This window comes from Saccopteryx bilineata, chromosome 2 (assembly GCF_036850765.1).
Source record: "Saccopteryx bilineata isolate mSacBil1 chromosome 2, mSacBil1_pri_phased_curated, whole genome shotgun sequence".
NCBI lineage: Eukaryota > Metazoa > Chordata > Mammalia > Chiroptera > Emballonuridae > Saccopteryx > Saccopteryx bilineata.
The window spans coordinates 81,481,402-81,493,899 of NC_089491.1; the positions used below are offsets into that span (position 1 = coordinate 81,481,402).

Sequence of the window (12,498 nt, forward strand, 5' to 3'; positions counted from 1 at the left end):
AGTCCTGGGTCAAGAGCCAGCAACTCCAAATGTGAAATTCTGCTAGAATCTCACATTTGATCTCTAACACCCAGGAAATTTATAGGCCACAATAAACTCATGTTTATTAACATAAAAATAATGTTTTACACTGACTACCAATGACTTTGCTTTGTATATCCTATGCCCTTGCATACTTCACCATGTTCTTTACCCCAAGAAGTACTCATTGCCTAGTTTAAGAACATAGCCTTAGATATGAAGAACCCTTAAAAGGTATCAAACGAGGCAGTGAGATCATTGGATCTGGGTTTTAAGAAGTCCTCTGTGGTAACAGCATGAGGAATGGAGTGGAGGGCAGCAAGGCAAGGGGGAAGGAGACAGCTAGTTAGGAGACCATGCCACTATTACAGGAAGAAGACAGTATAAAAGCCAGAAAGCAAACAATATTCACAGCCTTTCAGCAGGGTGTGATTCTTGAGAATAAGAACCAGAGAAATACATTTTTTTTCCCCAAGACTTGTTTCCCATTTATTTATGATATTGCAGGGGTTCAAACCAGTGCATAAAAATCAGTGTTCTTCTCATGTAAAGGGAATTTGTTAATCCATTATTATTTTCAGAATCATTGTAATAAAAACCCTACCTGAACCGAGTAATACAAAAGAGAACTTCCAGATCTCAAAAGGTTGTGCAAAAGTTATAATTGTCATTAAAAACAAACAAAGAGACAAGCTACTGAAGGCTTGGCTCTCATTCTCTTTCTGATATTTGGCCTCTACTCTCTCTCTTAGGACAGTGGTTTTAGAGTGTGGTGTGCAGCAGGATCAGCTAGAGAGCTACAGAAGCCCAGGAGCATGAACAGCAAAGGCCTGGGTCTCTGCATCTTTACCAAGTTCTCCAACAATGGTTTTCTAACCATGCCAATCAGAATCACCTGGGAAATAACAAATTCTCAGGCTTCACCCCTGGAAAATTTGATTCAGTAGGTTTGATGTTGGGACCCAAAATCTTAAAACATTCAAAAAAATTTTAGCAATATCCCATATAGATCTGACCAGAAAGGCTTGGGAACCAATGACTTTGGACACTTATTTAGATAAGTCTCTCAAAGAACTTTAGGCCTCTGAGTTCACTAAGAATATTCATAACTTGGTTAGGTTATAAATCACCATTCTGTGGAACTAAACAAATTAAACTGTCTAGAAGTGATTTGATACCAAAAACCCTACCTGTTTTAGCACTTAAATTAGCTAGTGATTTCTGTATGATTTAGTAGGTTTGACCTTTTTTATTCAAAAGTCACTAACTGGGCCACATGAGCCAGCAGCCAGTGAGAGCCAAGTTGCAGGAGGTGCAGAAACGCACAAGGGTCCCGGGTGTCTTTTCTTGGTTATGATGGCCCTCCTTATTGGCCAGTCAGCAGGAGATAGTTCCAAAGTACTTAATAAAATTGCCTGGTGGGGAACCAAAGGGAAGGGATTAGAACTGAAAAGGAAAAACAGCATAAACAACCAGCTGCAGCCCCAACTGGAGGAGTGCTTGGTTTGTAGGCTGATGTAGTCCCTTGGGTGGACAAAGACATATCTTCTCTGAAATAGCTTATCATCTTTTCAGTGAAGACTCTCATGGCCTCATTATTATTTTTGTTCTCCTTGATTGATGTTTCTGTCCAACCCGAAACCATTCTCCTTACTGAACCAGTCAACCTGATCTCAACTCACTGCCCGAGGAGACAGATCACACTTGTTGGCCATGAGCAGGCCGGGCACAGGCTCTCCATTGGGCAGTGTGAGCTTGCTGTCCAGGTCCCGTTTTCATCTCTGGCTGCTGCTGACGGTAGTGGCATTGGTAACATCAGACATAAGAACACAGGCGGAGGCATCCGGATAGTATACTCGCGTCATAGATGTGAAGCGCTCCTGCCCTGCAATATCCCACAGCTGGAGCCTCACTATCTCCAAGTCAGACCACTGGAGAACCTTCAGAGTGAAATATCCACTCCCACCGTGGACTTGTGGTGTTTGCTGAAGCTGTCCTGGGAATATCTTTGCACCAGGGACGTCTCGCTCACTGAGGCGTCCCCCACCAGCAGCATTTTGAACATGTGATCACTGCCGCCCATGGCTGGCTAGCGGGGTGGAAGCTTTAGGGAGGCGGAGGGGGTAGTCGCTGGTTTTAACCCCTTTGACTCCCTAACCCCTTCAAACTAAAGTGTAATGTTCCATCCACCACCCTTTGGGGCTGCTCTGATGAGAAATCAAAAAGGGAAACTGCACTCAACCTTTATGCGCTTTCTCCCCTCGTGTCCACAGCCTGGGTGGGGCAAGGGGCGCCAGGAGAGAGCTCTGAGCCCCCGGCTGTTCTCACCTTCTCTCCCTCTCCCCTTGGCCGCAGAGAAACAGAATGAGGTTTGGCGGTGCCTCACCCGCAGGGACTTCCAGAGAAAGACATTTTTAAATTTTTTTTTTCCTTTGGGTATTTCTCTGAAGCTGGAAACGGGGAGAGACAGTCAGACAGACTCCCGCATGCGCCCAACCGGGATCCACCCGGCGCGCCCACCAGGAGCGTCACTCCGCCACTACCAGAGCCACTCTAGCGCCTGGGGCAGAGGCCAAGGAGCCATCCCCAGCGCCCGGGCCATCCTTGCTCCAATGGAGCCCTGGCTGCGGGAGGGGAAGAGAGAGACAGAGAGGAAGGAGGGGGGGTGGAGAAGCAAATGGGCGCTTCTCCTATGTGCCCCGGCCGGGAATCGAACCCGGGTCCCCCGCACGCCAGGCCGACGCTCTACCGCTGAGCCAACTGGCCAGGGCCCAGAGAAAGACATTTTTTAAATGCTAGAAGAAATGTCTAGAATTTAGTCTATAAGAGAAATTTACTATTTCTTCTTCATGTGTGTGTGTGAGACAGAGACAGAGAGACAGAGGGACATATAGGGACAGACAGGAAGGGAGAGAGATGGGAAGCATCAATTCTTTGTTGTGGCACGTTAGTTGTTCATTGATTGGTTTCTCATATGTGCCTGGGGGGGGGGCAGCTGGGAGAGGGCTGCAGCGAAAGAATGAACCCTTGCCCAAGCCAGCGACCTTCTGTTCAGGCTAGTGACCTTTGGGCTCAAGCCAGTAACCATGAGGTCATGTCTATGTTCCCACGCTCAAGCCAGCGACCCCGTGCTCAAAGCGGATGAGTCTGTGCTCAAGCAGGTGACCTCAGGGTTTCGGACCTGGGTCTTCTGGGTCCCATTCCGATGCTTTATCTACTGCGCCACCACCTGGTCAGGCTCTTAAACTCTTAATCTAATCCTTAGAGGGAGGTTGCTGAGTGCCCCCATTTGTGAGCCTGAGCAGATCAGAGAAGGGGGGGTCAGAGTCAATGTGCATACTCTGTCCGAGGCCAGGAGTCACCAAAGAAAGTAGGGTTCCCCCAATCACCAATGCACTATTCCTGATGGAGAAATGCACAGAAAAAGAATTTACCGCGTGGCCAGAAGTAGTTGCACTGATGAAAGCACTGGCATATAGCAGCAGCCCAGGCCGGGCAAATTTCCAGGCTTAGCGATTCCACACAGGTTCAGCCCTGTTTGGATCCCACATGATGATGTGTTTGGATTTAAGCGATACATTTTATCTGCCAATGGAAATACTATTTGAATAAATAATTATTTTGTCACTGCTTCTTTCTGCAAGGAAGAAGCTCTTACTTTCCTTCCCATCTTAAGCCAGATTTGAATCCTAATTTTATCAATAGAAGATGCATCATTAATATTCTCTTTTTCCAACAAGCCCTTCTAGTTGCTAGCTCTCACTTCACATCTGGCATCCTTATTTATTTATTTATTTATTTATGAAACAAACCAATAACATTGGGAATAAGCCATAACAATAATAAAAATTATAGTAAAAATAATGCATTTCTCATTCACTTAACACTTATTCTGTGCCAGTCTATGTTAAGTGATTTACATTTATCATCTCAAATGAGCTTCAAAGCAAATCAACAAGATATGTAATCATTATCACCTTCATTTTACAGATGAGGAGATTGAGGCTTACAGATGGCAGAGCTGGAATTCAAACCCTGGTGGATGTATTCTGCATCTGTCTCTCTTAACCTGTGAGCCATATTGACTGTTCTCCTGCCCAGAAGCTTGGTTCTTCTTCTCAGGGGTATCTCAGCGACTCACTTCCCGGCCACCTCTCACCTCCATGAGCCTTGAGGGACGTTTAAATACCAGGGCCACATTTTCTCTTTCTAGCAACAGAGCTTCTTTTCCTTAGGGCATACTATTTTTATTAGGATTAAAATGGCCTTCAGCAATAAATATTAAAAACCTGCCCAGTGAAAAGAGCAGCTTCCTCAGAAGCTTATGAGGATTAGAATTTTTAAGCAGGCCCTGCAATGTACGACCATCCCTCTTCTCCGTCACCCCTTTGTGTGCTCCTGCGTGGCTGTGCTTTCAGCATCAATCAGCTTTGGTGGTTTGCTCAAATCTGTTCATACTAATTGTCTGCCCATATTGCTGCATGCCCTGGATAGAGTGGTCAGGGGGAAACAGAGCCTCACTCCTTCTCCCACCCCTGGGGGATTCAGATTTCATGTGCTTGATCTTTGTTGGTGGCAAGATGAAAATGCTTGCTATACATTGCAGCTTTCCTCCTTCATGTTCAAGGGCTGCTCCGCTGATGGGGAACCTCAGCTCTCCTGTTTGTTACAGAGCCACCCATGTAAGACAGAGCAGCAGAAGCTAGGAATCAGCTAGTTGGGGCTGGGAGTCTCTCTGTGTGTGGTGATTCAGCAGAGAGACTTGGGAAAGTTAATTATTTTACATAGGGACTGTGGTTCCACAGCTTCATAGCATGAGATGCTGATCCCTAGTTTACTCGTCTGTAAAATGAAAACGATAATACCCACCCGTTGGGACTGCTGGGAGAAGCAAAGGCTTGGAACAGGGTGGTGCTGTCTGAATGTTAGTGCCTTCCCCTCCCATCTCTGACCATAAACTTGGAGAGTAGGTGAGGCATTTATTATCCATGTTCTTAAACATACCCAAAGACTTGTGGTTCCCGCTTTAAAAACCACATTGACTGTTCCAGGCTAATTGGGTGTCCTTGGATCTGAGTTTCTCCATATAAATACATGAGTTTGGGATTTTAAAAAATTACACAGTAATTATATTCTTGGACAAACGGTACATTTTAAAGAAAAGCACAGAGAATTCTTTCAGCGCCCGGAGCTGGGTAAGAATTGCTTGATATATGGGTAGAACTCACAGTAACGAATGATTTACAATAAATACTTCAGCAAAGAAAAGTCTGGGTAAACTCTATATTTCATCCTTCTGGCAATGAGCTACAAAAGGTTTGCATCTTAAATCAACTGGTGGTTGTGTACCAGAAGGATGTGGTCTGAATAGATTTGTACGATGGGGCAATTACTCATCACCGGAAGGATCCCAGCTGTCATCGTGGCTTCTCCCTAAGCAGTCAGTGAGCAAGCAGTTATGGAATTACAGAACTGACCTCTTGTCTGTCACCCTGAAGCTTCCCAAGCCAGAGTCATAGAGGATGTTCATCATGAGACCCAGGAGGCACAGGGAGCCGTCAGTACCCGCAGCTGGGAATATCACATCAAGAAGGAATCTGTTTTCTCTCTCCTTATTCTGGTCACTGGTAGCAATTTTGGCAGGTGGCAGACAATCCACACTGAGGCTCCCCCAGTTCAGGACCCTCATGGCCTGAGGGTTGGGGACACTGGAGCAGTGCAGAGACTTTAGTCTTGGGGGCTGGAATTCCAGCTTTGCTCAGCACTGACTAAGAGAAGAAAACTACATTTCTCTGCTTTGCTGTTTTACTAGCTACAAAACAGGGGTGATATTCCTACTTCAAAATATTTTTGTAAACTGGAGTGTATGAAAGTGGCTGGCACTTAGTGAATGTTATTTTATTTTTCACTTTATAAAATGATAGCTAATATTTACAGTGTTACTATTTGCCAAGAGCTGTACTAAGCACATTATATGGATTTCACTTTCAACACCTTCCCATTTTATAGACAAGGAAATTGAGGAATGGAGGGCTTAACTGACTTGCCCACATATAGCTAGGATGGAGTGAGGAAATAGCAGAGACAGGCTTCGGCCTAGGCTGTTTGGATCCAGATGTCCTGTAGTTGTGACAGGGAAACATTCTCCACTAGAGCCTAGAGAGCCCTTTCTGTGCCAGGATCTCCATTTCAAACTGTGTGTCCAGTCTCGTCACAGAGCAAGACAGAAGTATGAGATGTCAAACGGCCCGCACACAAAGCCCCCAGTAACCGCCACAGGAGCTCAGAGGAAGAGCGTGAACTCGTTCTGAGCGAACAGGTTTTCTCTCCCTTCGCTTCCATTTCTGCCACCTTTTAGCTTTTGGGTTTCTTAAATGTCAGGGTTTTATCATTTTAAGCCTCAAATCTTGAATTACAAGATAAAGCCTGATTTTTACTTAAGCAAAAAAATAAATAAATAAATAAAAAGGAAATATGCCACAGATACAGAGCTAATAGCAAAATGTGAGACTTTTTCTTTCACATACGGAGAAATGTTTCATGGGAAAACCAGAACCACTGTTGACAGGAAAGTTACGTATATGAGGGTGGGGGGAGGGAGGTGGGGAGCATGAGTCGCAATTTTTACTCTATCTTTAAGTTTAGAAGGATCACCTGACTCCAGCAGATAGTAAAATAGAATGTTACCTTGTTGTCCAAGAGCAGAGAGAAGCATCCATTGCTCTAATGGCCCCACCGTCACTTTTAAAACAAGGAACCAAATGGAAGCGTGGTAACTGCATGTCGTAGGTCACAAAGGAGCAAGTCAAAGACCAGAGTTTCAGGCCCTTGTTTCCAATAGCAGAGTCCACCTTGTTCTCTGTAAGCAAGTGTCCTGCCTACTTAGATGCTGGCACTGAACGGGCCTAAGGGCCGATGTAATGTGTACCCCCTTCCTCGGGAGCTGCGTATTCATAGGGAGAACCCTCACTGACCATCCTGGACCCTGTTGCCTCTTTGCTGGCTGACCTTGGTGGCCCTGTGTCAGGCCTCAGCCCTGTGTCAGGCCCATAGGGGAGATGCCACCTGAGCTTGCTGGCCCTGTGTGAAAGGAGAGGAATGCCCTACAAAAGGAACTCTGGCAAGGGCTCAGCCAGGAAGGGAGAAGAGCCAACATAGCCACTTAATTTTCCTGTGCTGCCTAAGTCATTTTTCCCAACCTGCTCTGCTGAGCATAAGTGTAACTGTCCTCAGGATATCAAAGCCCTACCTTCTTTTCAGTGATGCATACGAGAATCAGAAATAGACCCATCATGCAACACTAAATAAAAGCACAGCAGTCTACTCTTGGATAGGAGTGGCTAGGTTTGGTGAATACCTTGAGATCTGCTTGCCTCAGGTAGGAAAAAAGGAATTGCTAAGTATTTTCAAGTATTAGTAAGTATTGTCCTCTGAGTCTTTAAGACTGTTTGTTACACAGAATTGGGCATTATGAAGTTATGTCTCCTGTTCATGAGGTCACTTGCTAAGAGTCTTCTGTTCCAGAGAAACAAGGTTTCACAAAGCAACACCTACTTTGATTCAGTACTAAAATATTTAGTAGAGCACTATCTCCAAAAAATGTATTTCTTTAAGCATTTGTCTTATGATATAACCTCTGAAAAATGTACTTCATGAAAATTGTATAATGCAACCCTTTCACACCTTGGCATATCAGCAGTGGGAATACTATCTATTAGAGTTTAACACAGCATTTCCAAAATCTGTTCATTCACTGACTTTTGCTTTTTAACATCTAGACGCAGCCATCAGCCCTGGGTTAGTGGAACGTAGTTCAGTACAGGTGAACACAGAGTGAAAGGATTGTTTTGTCCGGTGACCTCCAGGGCAGAGGCGGCGAGCATTCTACTTTTCACCTCGAGATTTCCACCGGGGAGGAGTAATGGTAATATAATAACACTTTCATTTTACCTTCACATCAACATTTTGTCTACGTAGGCTGACAGGCCAGCACTGCTTCACCAGCAGTTGGAAGGTATCTCTGAGCAATACACGTTGTTTCCATTTTAGAAAAACAGATAGTATTTGCTTCTGCAAAAGCCTTACTGCAACCTTTCAACTTTTCTGTCAGTAAAAAATGATTAGTTTGGTATCACTTTGAAAAGATAATATATAACACCAGGAAAATCTATAAATGACCAAGGGTATGAGAAGGCATGAAAACAGAAGAGCCTTTGCTGCACTTGCCATTTAAACAAACCCCACGAGGTAGGCACTCTTATGAGATCCATTTTGCTGATGAGGAAACTGAAGGCAGCTTCTCCAGGACCTCACAGGAAATCACAGTTAGGACTTGAACTCAGTCAGTTGGACTCAAGACTCCATGCTTGTAACTACAGAAGGGACAGGTAAGTGACGGGGGCTTGGTACACTCAGAGTGACTGCCACCAAGGAAGCCACAGAAGTGCTTGGTGTTCTCTCTTCCAGATGCTGGGCAGCAACCTACTGTTTTCAGATTTTTATGCCCTCTCTACCTACTGCCCATGTCTGACAGTTCCACGAGGGCTTAACTACAGGGTTGTCTTCTAGTTAGCAGGGTCCTTATTAGTGGCGGCTTCCACACACACCCTCTGAGAGAGGGTTTCCCCAAAATGTATGGGGAATCGTCACAGAAGATGATATATGGCAACTAGCCAAACAATTGAACATATAACATACACTCACATTAGAGAACTACGCTCATGTCGACAGGCAGAATGACACTACTAAGACTCGACTCCAGCATTTAGCCATATGTTCACAAGTCTGCCAAAACCACACCTCTTTTTTGTGCACGTTATTGTCAGAAAAATACACCATTATTGGACAGACAGCTTTGTTTCAGGAGATTTTATCTAGAAATTATAGGCCATCAAAATATTTATACCTTTTTTTTTTTGTAATAGAGACATAGAAATAGACAGAGAGAGGGACAGATAGGGACAGACAGGCAGGAAGGAAGAGAGATGAGAAGCATCAATTCTTTTTGTGGCTCCTTAGTTGTTCATTGATTGCTTTCTCATATGTGCCTTGACTGGAGGGCTACAGCAGAGCAAGTGACCCCTGGCTCAAGCCAGCAACCTTGGGCTTCAAGCCAGTGACCTTGGGCTTCAAGCCAGCAACCTTTGGGCTCAAGCTAGTGACCTTTGGGCTCAAGCCAGTGACCATGGGGTCATGTCTATGATCCCACACTCAAGCCAGTGACCCCACATTCAAGCCGGCGACCTTGGGATTTCGAACCTGCATCCCAATCTGACACTGTATCCACTGAGCCACTGCCTGGTCAGGCTATTCATATCTTTTTGATGCAGTAATTCTACATGAGGGAAGGGCTAAGGAAATCCTTTTTATATAAACAATTGTATAAATATTAATACTCAGTGAAGTGGTAATAAGAAAAGAGAAAGCCACCTAAGTGTTCAGACGCAGGAGGATGGTTAAATAAATTATGGAGCTCAATTTGATGGAAAGTAAACCAAGGGTTGATAAACTTTTTAAGTAGAGAGTCAAAGAGTAAACATTATAAGATTTGTAGGCCACAGGATTTCTGTCACAACTACTCAGTAATGCCATTATAACAGCCATAGGCAACAAGAAAATGAATAGACATAGTTGATTCCAATAAAAATGTACTTGCAAACACAAACAATGGGTCAGATTTGAGTAGTGAGCAGTAGTTTGCCAACCCATAGCCCCACCATTTAAATGACGGCTGTAAAGACTGTATTAACATAAGAGTTTATTAAAAAAAAAAAAAGCAAAATATAAAACTGTGTATCTTCAATCATTTCCACTATTGCATACGTTTAAAAATCTGAAAAGAAAACATACAGATGGGCAAGTAGTTGCTGGGCCGGAGAGCTAGGATTGTGGGGTGGTATTCTTTACTTTGTTCTGAGAAAGATTTTTCTCAGCCTGATACTCTTTCTTGTGTCTAATGCTGAGTAGGTATAACATAGACATAAATTCAGGTCCCTTATAACTAGGTTTCTCTACCAAACAGCCAAATGATGGTAAGAAAGTATGCACTGTGCTCCTGCAATCTCTATTTGCATAACAGCCTCTGTTCCCCAATTCCTTAGTCCTCCACCTTTGGAAGTCTCCCTCCCATTAGCCTAAAATCAGAGAGGAAGACACTTGTGCTGTCCTATGCTCAGCTGGGCCTGTGGCCATTCTGGTGGTTGGCCTTTTCCGGGGAAGCTGTGCATACCACTGAGCACCCCAGAATCTGTAGTGGGGAGCATAGAAAGAGAGAAAGAGAAGTGACATTTTTTAAGAAAGAAAAAGAACAATGCTGACTCTATCTTACCATGAATCTTTCAAGTTAATAACTTAACATAAGCTATCATGAATTTGTGTTACAAGACCACCTGCCTACAAGACTCCCTTGTCTTACTTTGTTTTATTGAACTATGGGGTGGTCTCCATTAGTGGATTTCACCGTATACAGATTTAGTCTAAGTCATTATTATATTTAAATTTGTTGAGCTGGAGTTTTATAAGGGGTTTATCCCCAAAGGAAATCGACTTAGCTTTGTATATGTGTTCATTTCAAAATACAGTATCTTGTCTCATTAAATCCCAAAGAATGAGGGATTATAGCAAAACAAAGCAGGCACTGCTTTTAGTGAGCAGGCCTCACAATGTGCTGTGAAGACAATGAGTTTTCTTTTCTCCCTTTGGAGTTACATAATTGAACCTGAGTGATATAAAAAGAAGATTTCTGAATGAGGCAAATATCATTTTTTTTTTAAATACTTTTTCTCTGTCCTTGAAAGTTCTGGTGTTAAATAAGGGATTTTCTTTCTAGTGCTCCAGTCTGTTATCATAATGAAATAATTTCCTAAACTACACCTCTTGTTATCAGTTGTCATGGAAATAGTTGTGTTCTACCTAAAACTGAATTAAAATGTTACAATAAAATTCATAGAGAGAAGAGTTTCTGCAGAAGTTTCTTTAATTTTAATCTGCATGCATCTGATAATTCCCACAAAGATAAATGAATACTTTTTTTTTAAATCTACAATTGATCTCAAAGTTGGGCAAATCAGAAGACCCTCTTTCTTCTCTTTTGTATAAATTGTTGGGCCTAGAAAATTCTCCCATGAAAAGCACTGGGACAGAGACATTCAATCACCTGACAATACTAAAAATAAAAGAGTTTAAAAATAATAACTAAAGAAACACATTTTGAGGGCTTGTTCTGTGCTAAACAGTATTAAGGCTTTTATATGTGTTAGTTCATTTAATTGTCACAGTAGCACAAAGAGTAGACACTGATATACCCACTTTACAGGTGAGGAAATAAATAATAAGTCCAGCATATTGTATAAAGTCACAAATTTACTAAAATGTTGAGCAAAGACTTGAAATCAGGTCTCTGAGATTCTAAATCCTCTTTTATCAACTAGTCCAGTATGCTGCCAAGCCAAAGTAGAGGTCCTAAATGATTCGGAAGGGAAAAGTTAGTTTTTCTTTAGTATTTCAAAGGAGGGTTCTTTCAGAAAGAAGTTCTATTGGGTCAGAGTGGAGGAAAATAATTTTACATTGTTTGCAGAATGTAAAATTAGTTCATAAAACCCAGAATTAGTGATTTAATTAGGTGATAAAGGGAGAGTGGATGGGGAAAAACATAGTCAAAATCAGAAACTCCAGGATCTCATTCCCTAATTCTTTAAAAAAGAAAGGAAGAAAAAAGAAAAAGAAGAAAGAAAGAGAGAGAAATAGAAAAAAAGAGAGAAAGAAAGAAAGAAGCAAATAAAGAAAGAGAGAAATAGAAACAAAGAGAGAGAGAAAGAAAGAAGCAAAGAAAGAAGCAAAGAAAGAAAGAAAGAAAGAAAGAAAGAAAGAAAGAAAGAAAGAAAGAAAGAAAGAAAGAAAGAGAGAAAGAAACTTAAGGTTATGTATTATATAAAAAAACCTGAAAGTTGGAGGTGGGAGGCATAGGCTCAGCTGGTAGCCAGTATTTCAATAGCTTCTCCTAAGAAATTTATAAATATATCCTGTCATATTACACACATGAGCTTATATACACATAAATGCATTCACCTAATTTATTTGGCATAAAAATGAACTACATGATATACTATGTATAGGGCAATACTATATACACATAATGGACCATTTAAATCATATTTTAAAGCATTTTGATTAAAAACTAAAAAGATATTTTGCATTTACTTACCTTCCTTGTTTACAGAACATATTAATTTAATATTTTCTTAATTACTCAGAAACATTATGTTTTACCCTATTCTAAAGTTCATGCCTTTAGGTCGCATTGATCTAGGGGACTTTCTGCTCCTATATTACATAACAGCAGGGGACTATGCTCTTAGAAAACTTAAGCCTGTAATTTTGCAGGAAGATGGGGGGTGGAGCTTTAAAGACCTAAAATTGACTTCCAACTGTGTGTTCTCATTTAAGTCATTTAAATTCTATTAGCCTAAGGTTTTTCTC

The 12,498-nt window shown here is 42.2% G+C and overlaps 1 pseudogene; it reads right to left on the reverse strand.

Annotated features, from left to right (window-relative positions):
- Positions 1-1,274: 1,274 nt before the first annotated feature.
- On the reverse strand, positions 1,275-2,104 carry LOC136322251 (ras-related protein Rab-7L1 pseudogene; annotated as a pseudogene).
- Positions 2,105-12,498: the final 10,394 nt, after the last annotated feature.